Below are 9,232 nucleotides of genomic sequence, written 5' to 3' on the forward strand. Positions count from 1 at the left end.
CCATCATAAGGAGTTTTAGATGGCCCTTAATCCATAACTGAAATTTTCTCATAATTGAGTAGTTATTATATTTTGTTTATATTCCATAACTGAAAATTTTATCCATAAACCTCATTTATTTTTCTAATTAGTTCACTTTCCTAGGTAGTAAATGAGTTTTTTTGTATTAAAATGAGATAAAAACTCAAAAAAAAGATAAATAAGATCATTGGTCAAAGAAATGAGCCAAGTCATCTTTTCTATTCCCTCTTTATATACAACAACAACAACAACGACCCAGTATAATCCCACAAGTGGGATCTGGGGAGGGTAATATCTACGCAGACCTTACCTCTACCCCGAAGGGTAGAGAGGCTGTTTCCAGGAGACCCTCGGCTCAAAAAAGCAATAGGAGATGATATATTAGTACCATAAAAATACGTAATAAAAATAACAACAATATATAAGAGATATGAAATATGAAATATAGAATACGAAATACGAAATACGAAATAGATGGCTGGTATAGTAAAACTAGAAGGTAAAGCCCTGCATCAATAGACGACCAATGACATTCCTAGTCTAACTCCTAACTGGATAGTCTCACTCTATTGAGCTGTAGAAATATTCACACTCTCCCCTAACCTACAACCTTAATGCTCGACCTCCATAATTCCCTATCAAGGGCCATGTCCTCAGTAATCCTAAGTCGCGCCATGTCCTGTCTGATAACCTCTCCCCAATACTTCTTAGGTCTTCCTCTACCTCTCCGCGTGCCCACTACAGCCAGTCGCTCACACCTCCTCACCGGTGCATCAGTGCTCCTCCTCTGAATGTGCCCGAACCATCTGAGTCTTACTTCCCGCATCTTGTCCTCCATGGGGGCCACACCCACCTTCTCTCGAATATCTTCATTCCTAATCTTATCCATCCTTGTATGCCCGCACATCCACCTCAACATCCTCATCTCTGCTACTTTCATCTTCTGGATGTGTGAGTTCTTTACCGGCCAACATTCAGTTCCATACAACATGGCAGGCCTAACCACTGCTCTATAAAACTTACCTTTTAGTAACGGTGGCACTTTCTTGTCACACAAGACTCCCGACGCTAACCTCCACTTCATCCACCCCACCCCTATACGGTGTGTGACATCCTCGTCAATCTCCCCGATCCCCTGAATAACCGATCCAAGGTACTTGAAACTACCTCTCTTGGGAATGACTTGAGAGTCAAGCCTCACTTCAACTCCCGCTTCCGTCGGCTCAACTCCAAATTTGCACTCGAGGTATTCCGTCTTCGTCCTACTCAACTTGAAACCTTTAGACTCAAGAGCATGTCTCCAAATCTCTAGCCTCTCGTTGACGCCGCCTCTTGTCTCGTCAATTAGAATAATGTCATCAGCAAATAGCATGCACCATGGAACCTCCCCTTGAATATGATGAGTCAGTGCATCCATCACCAGGGCAAATAGGAATGGGCTGAGCGCAGACCCTTGGTGCAACCCCGTAATAACTGGAAAGTGTTCAGAGTCGCCTCCTACTGTCCTAACCCGAGTCTTAGCTCCATCATACATGTCTTTAATCACCCTAATATAGTTACTCGGGACCCCTTTATCCTCTAAGCAGCTCCATAAGACCTTCCTAGGAACCTTATCGTACGCTTTCTCCAGATCAATAAACACCATGTGGAGATCCTTCTTCTTATCTCTGTACTGTTCCACCATCCTCCTAATAAGGTGGATAGCTTCTGTGGTAGATCGTCCCGGCATGAACCCGAACTGGTTGTCTGAAATAGACACCGTCCTTCGCACTCTCATTTCTACCACTCTCTCCCAAACTTTCATGGTATGACTTAGTAATTTGATGCCCCTATAGTTGTTACAGCTCTGGACATCACCTTTGTTCTTATACAACGGGACCATTGTACTCCACCTCCACTCTTCAGGCATTCTATTAGTCTTGAATATAACACTAAACAATGCAGTAAGCCATTCCAAGCCTGCTCTACCCACACACCTCCACAGTTCAACCGGAATTTCGTCTGGCCCGGTAGCTCTGCCCCTTCTCATCTTACGCATTGCCTCCATGACTTCATCGATCTCAATGTCCCTACAATTACTTACTTCATGGTGACTGTCGGCATTCCTCGATTCCCCAAGTATAATATCCTGATCCCCTTCTTCACTTAGAAGTTTATGAAAGTAGGTCTGCCACCTCCTCTTAATCTGGTCATCTCCCATCAAAACTTTGCCGTCATCATCTTTTATGCACCTCACTTGGTCCAGATCCCGAGTTGTCCTCTCTCTCGCCTTAGCGAGTCGGAATAACTTCTTCTCCCCACCTTTGTTCCTTAGTTCCTCATACAGACGAGCAAAAGCTGTCGTCTTAGCCTCCGTCACTGCCATCTTCGCCTCCTTCCTAGCTACCTTATACCTTTGACTGTTCTCTCTCTTCTCCTCCTCGTCAGTGCTCCCTACTAACCTTAGGTAAGCCGCCTTCTTTGCTTCCACTTTACCTTGGACAACTGCATTCCACCACCAATCTCCTTTGTGTCCACCATAGTGGCCCGTAGATATCCCTAACACCTCTCTCGCCGCCTTTCTTATACAGTCCGCCGTCGTCGACCACATTGTGTTTGCGTCCCCACTACTTCTCCAAGCTCCCATTGCCGATAACCTTCCTTCCAACTCTTTAGCTTTATCCTTAGTTAAGGCGCCCCACCTAATCCTGGGGCGTCCTTGTACTGACCTCTTCTTCCTCCTTATCCTAATACAAATGTCCATCACCAAAAGCCTATGCTGCGTTGAGAGGGTCTCACCTGGGATAACCTTGCAGTCCTCGCACAACCTTCTGTCGCATCTCCTGAGGAGGAGATAGTCAATCTGAGTCTTCGCCACCGAACTTTGGTAAGTAACCAAATGTTCATCCCGCTTCGTAAAACTCGAGTTTGCAATGACTAGATCGAAAGCCTTGGCAAAGTCCAACAGCGCAATGCCCCCTCCGTTCCGCTCTCCGAAACCAAATCCGCCATGCACCTCAGTGTACCCACCTGCAGATAACCCAATATGACCATTGAAATCTCCTCCTATGAATAACCTCTCGGAAGGCGGTATACTACGAACAATCTCATCCAACCCCTCCCAAAATTGCCTTTTAATATCCTCATCCAAGCCTGTTTGTGGTGCGTACGCGCTAACGACATTTAAAGTACCCTCACCCACCACCAACTTAATAGTCATTAGCCTATAATTCACCCGCCTGACCTCTAACACGGACTCCCTAAGATGGCTATCTACTAGGATACTCCCTCTTTATATATATATGGTTACTGGTTTTGATTTGATTGATTCTAAGTGATCTCATGGTTTTGTTTTGTGAAAAATTTGAACAATGAAAATAAATGGTGAGCACCTAGGGGCTAGGAACAAGGTTCGAGTCTACTCTTCGTACTTGGACCCATTCAAAGTAGTACAATCAGGTCATATAGAAACACGGTTTAAGTCTATTCGTCGTAGTTAGACATGCCTCACGAATTACATCCATCCAAAGTAGTACAATAACAAAAAAGGAAATAAAAAGATAAAGGAAGTATTTTACGTATTCCCTCCGTCCCAATTTTTGTAGTGGTTTGAAGATTTCAAGAGTCAAATGAGTTATTTTTTGCTCTGAATCTGAATATTAATTTTTTTATTTTTTTAAAAATAAAATTGACACCATTAATTGAAACTTGTTAGCCCATTGTCTTTTTTCCCTCCCGCGAATGTAAATATTACTATTACTGCTTTAAAGAAAGAAATTGAGCAAAGGTGCCCAAGATATTTCCTTCAACAAAGTTACACGAAGTTGAAATTTAAAATCTAGTTAATACGCTCTATTCAATTTTTCATGTTTCTGGCCCTTTTTAATTTGGTTATTAATTATTTTAAAATATTTCAATTTCATCATATAGGAAAAAACGGTCCCCGAATATTAACTGAAATATAAATATAAGAATTAAGCTAATTATGAGAAAAAAATGATATTTGTCTAAAAATAGAAAAAGTTAATACTCGGTTTATTTTGTCTCATGGAAAAAAAGAACTATGCTAAAACATGACTTAGGCCTCATTTGTTTGCTCTCAATGAATGTCTGACTTTTAATTAGAGCTGTCAATATGGGCCGGGTCAGGCTAGCCCAGCCTAGCCCATGTGGGCTTAAATAAATAATCCCATTTTCGAATATTGTCACTTAAATTGGAAAAACTCCCTCGTGCATTTATCCTTCGGGGTAAGCGCACAAAAAGGAGGTGTGACACTCATTATTCATTTTGGATTTAGTTATCTTGAATTTTGCTATGAAATGCATGGTCTGCTTGTATTTAATAATGACGTTTAAAGCTACACCATCATCTCCCATATCGTTTTCCTAAAGTGACTTATTTATCTTTATATGTGGACATGAGAAAGTACTCTATCGCCGAGCCTTGTAACGTGGGCTTGTGACCCAAGTGGGGGCAACAATGTGGTGGAATGTTGGGCTTATCCTGAAGGCTGGGCTTTGGATGGCTAATGTCTGGCCTGCCCTATCCAAGCATGGAGTTGAGTCACGTAGCCCAAACCTAAGTATGGGCTGCTTGGCTACTAGAGTGGGGCGGACTGCGTGAGGCTGGTTTCACAGAGCAACGAATAGTTCCCGCTCTATGCAGTGGAAGGATAACGGGCCGGTGCTATCCAAGTCCAATAAAAACCTAATGGGCTTCTTCAATCAAACCACCACTTTTTTTGGGCCTAAATACAGCTCCAGTTTTCTTCTCATTTCTTGAGAGCATTACTTCAATACCTAATTCTTTTTTTATTTCACATTTTGTATTTGATGCAAAAAATTTTGTATCTTTCTTTCTTCTTTTCATAACAACAACTTGTCTAATTATTTTTGTCTCTTACTCATCATGTTTGCTTCTGGTGAAGGGATTGTTTCGATTAAATTATGCATTTGATGAAATTTGAATCACCGGTTACCCTCTCTCTCTTTTTATAAAGTTGCATGGGAAATGAATGATACCTAACATTTTGTAGTGTCACAAAATGAAAAAAATATAATGTAAATGTAGCTTAGATTGAATGGAGCTACTATTTCCACGAGGAGCAGCTAAGCAAAAGGGAATATAGAAGGGATTCTTTAATCATGTATAGGTGATAGGGTTTTTAATTCGTTTCTCACCTGATGTTCGATATTTGTATTCGGACTCCAACTAATTTTGATTTTCACTGAATAAAACTCATTAACAAAAAAAAAGTTCTTCTCATAAGATTTTTTTTTCATATTCAAGCTCGAAATCGAGAATTTTAATCAAGGATGAAAGGATCTTATCCATCTCATCGTAACTCTTGACTGTGGTTGATATTAGATCTTGCCTATGTCCATGTGCTTCATGGATATTAGATCTTGCCTACGTAGTTAGAGTTTTTGTACAGATCTTTTATTTAACTACATATTTTAATCCACTTAATTGTTCTTTCTATCATGCAAATTGAATAATGGAGTATATCGGCTTTAGTTAATTTGGCTGCATACGTTGAACTATAGATTCCCTTGTAATTTTTCCAATTTCAAAATGGCGAGAAGATCATGAAATAATCATTAAATTTTAGAATTTTTTAATGTAGACTTAATGGAATTTGATTATTTTCAAATTCCATTAAAAACCTAATGGGCTTCTTCAATCAAACCACCACTTTTTTTGGGCCTAAATACAGCTCCAGTTTTCTTCTCATTTCTTGAGAGCATTACTTCAATACCTAATTCTTTTTTTATTTCACATTTTGTATTTGATGCAAAAAATTTTGTATCTTTCTTTCTTCTTTTCATAACAACAACTTGTCTAATTATTTTTGTCTCTTACTCATCATGTTTGCTTCTGGTGAAGGGATTGTTTCGATTAAATTATGCATTTGATGAAATTTGAATCACCGGTTACCCTCTCTCTCTTTTTATAAAGTTGCATGGGAAATGAATGATACCTAACATTTTGTAGTGTCACAAAATGAAAAAAATATAATGTAAATGTAGCTTAGATTGAATGGAGCTACTATTTCCACGAGGAGCAGCTAAGCAAAAGGGAATATAGAAGGGATTCTTTAATCATGTATAGGTGATAGGGTTTTTAATTCGTTTCTCACCTGATGTTCGATATTTGTATTCGGACTCCAACTAATTTTGATTTTCACTGAATAAAACTCATTAACAAAAAAAAAGTTCTTCTCATAAGATTTTTTTTTCATATTCAAGCTCGAAATCGAGAATTTTAATCAAGGATGAAAGGATCTTATCCATCTCATCGTAACTCTTGACTGTGGTTGATATTAGATCTTGCCTATGTCCATGTGCTTCATGGATATTAGATCTTGCCTACGTAGTTAGAGTTTTTGTACAGATCTTTTATTTAACTACATATTTTAATCCACTTAATTGTTCTTTCTATCATGCAAATTGAATAATGGAGTATATCGGCTTTAGTTAATTTGGCTGCATACGTTGAACTATAGATTCCCTTGTAATTTTTCCAATTTCAAAATGGCGAGAAGATCATGAAATAATCATTAAATTTTAGAATTTTTTAATGTAGACTTAATGGAATTTGATTATTTTCAAATTCCATTAAAAACCTAATGGGCTTCTTCAATCAAACCACCACTTTTTTTGGGCCTAAATACAGCTCCAGTTTTCTTCTCATTTCTTGAGAGCATTACTTCAATACCTAATTCTTTTTTTATTTCACATTTTGTATTTGATGCAAAAAATTTTGTATCTTTCTTTCTTCTTTTCATAACAACAACTTGTCTAATTATTTTTGTCTCTTACTCATCATGTTTGCTTCTGGTGAAGGGATTGTTTCGATTAAATTATGCATTTGATGAAATTTGAATCACCGGTTACCCTCTCTCTCTTTTTATAAAGTTGCATGGGAAATGAATGATACCTAACATTTTGTAGTGTCACAAAATGAAAAAAATATAATGTAAATGTAGCTTAGATTGAATGGAGCTACTATTTCCACGAGGAGCAGCTAAGCAAAAGGGAATATAGAAGGGATTCTTTAATCATGTATAGGTGATAGGGTTTTTAATTCGTTTCTCACCTGATGTTCGATATTTGTATTCGGACTCCAACTAATTTTGATTTTCACTGAATAAAACTCATTAACAAAAAAAAAGTTCTTCTCATAAGATTTTTTTTTCATATTCAAGCTCGAAATCGAGAATTTTAATCAAGGATGAAAGGATCTTATCCATCTCATCGTAACTCTTGACTGTGGTTGATATTAGATCTTGCCTATGTCCATGTGCTTCATGGATATTAGATCTTGCCTACGTAGTTAGAGTTTTTGTACAGATCTTTTATTTAACTACATATTTTAATCCACTTAATTGTTCTTTCTATCATGCAAATTGAATAATGGAGTATATCGGCTTTAGTTAATTTGGCTGCATACGTTGAACTATAGATTCCCTTGTAATTTTTCCAATTTCAAAATGGCGAGAAGATCATGAAATAATCATTAAATTTTAGAATTTTTTAATGTAGACTTAATGGAATTTGATTATTTTCAAATTCCATTAAAAACCTAATGGGCTTCTTCAATCAAACCACCACTTTTTTTGGGCCTAAATACAGCTCCAGTTTTCTTCTCATTTCTTGAGAGCATTACTTCAATACCTAATTCTTTTTTTATTTCACATTTTGTATTTGATGCAAAAAATTTTGTATCTTTCTTTCTTCTTTTCATAACAACAACTTGTCTAATTATTTTTGTCTCTTACTCATCATGTTTGCTTCTGGTGAAGGGATTGTTTCGATTAAATTATGCATTTGATGAAATTTGAATCACCGGTTACCCTCTCTCTCTTTTTATAAAGTTGCATGGGAAATGAATGATACCTAACATTTTGTAGTGTCACAAAATGAAAAAAATATAATGTAAATGTAGCTTAGATTGAATGGAGCTACTATTTCCACGAGGAGCAGCTAAGCAAAAGGGAATATAGAAGGGATTCTTTAATCATGTATAGGTGATAGGGTTTTTAATTCGTTTCTCACCTGATGTTCGATATTTGTATTCGGACTCCAACTAATTTTGATTTTCACTGAATAAAACTCATTAACAAAAAAAAAGTTCTTCTCATAAGATTTTTTTTTCATATTCAAGCTCGAAATCGAGAATTTTAATCAAGGATGAAAGGATCTTATCCATCTCATCGTAACTCTTGACTGTGGTTGATATTAGATCTTGCCTATGTCCATGTGCTTCATGGATATTAGATCTTGCCTACGTAGTTAGAGTTTTTGTACAGATCTTTTATTTAACTACATATTTTAATCCACTTAATTGTTCTTTCTATCATGCAAATTGAATAATGGAGTATATCGGCTTTAGTTAATTTGGCTGCATACGTTGAACTATAGATTCCCTTGTAATTTTTCCAATTTCAAAATGGCGAGAAGATCATGAAATAATCATTAAATTTTAGAATTTTTTAATGTAGACTTAATGGAATTTGATTATTTTCAAATTCCATTAAAAACCTAATGGGCTTCTTCAATCAAACCACCACTTTTTTTGGGCCTAAATACAGCTCCAGTTTTCTTCTCATTTCTTGAGAGCATTACTTCAATACCTAATTCTTTTTTTATTTCACATTTTGTATTTGATGCAAAAAATTTTGTATCTTTCTTTCTTCTTTTCATAACAACAACTTGTCTAATTATTTTTGTCTCTTACTCATCATGTTTGCTTCTGGTGAAGGGATTGTTTCGATTAAATTATGCATTTGATGAAATTTGAATCACCGGTTACCCTCTCTCTCTTTTTATAAAGTTGCATGGGAAATGAATGATACCTAACATTTTGTAGTGTCACAAAATGAAAAAAATATAATGTAAATGTAGCTTAGATTGAATGGAGCTACTATTTCCACGAGGAGCAGCTAAGCAAAAGGGAATATAGAAGGGATTCTTTAATCATGTATAGGTGATAGGGTTTTTAATTCGTTTCTCACCTGATGTTCGATATTTGTATTCGGACTCCAACTAATTTTGATTTTCACTGAATAAAACTCATTAACAAAAAAAAAGTTCTTCTCATAAGATTTTTTTTTCATATTCAAGCTCGAAATCGAGAATTTTAATCAAGGATGAAAGGATCTTATCCATCTCATCGTAACTCTTGACTGTGGTTGATATTAGATCTTGCCTATGTCCATGTGCTTCATGG

Source organism: Nicotiana sylvestris, chromosome 12, assembly GCF_000393655.2.
Source record: "Nicotiana sylvestris chromosome 12, ASM39365v2, whole genome shotgun sequence".
Lineage (NCBI taxonomy): Eukaryota > Viridiplantae > Streptophyta > Magnoliopsida > Solanales > Solanaceae > Nicotiana > Nicotiana sylvestris.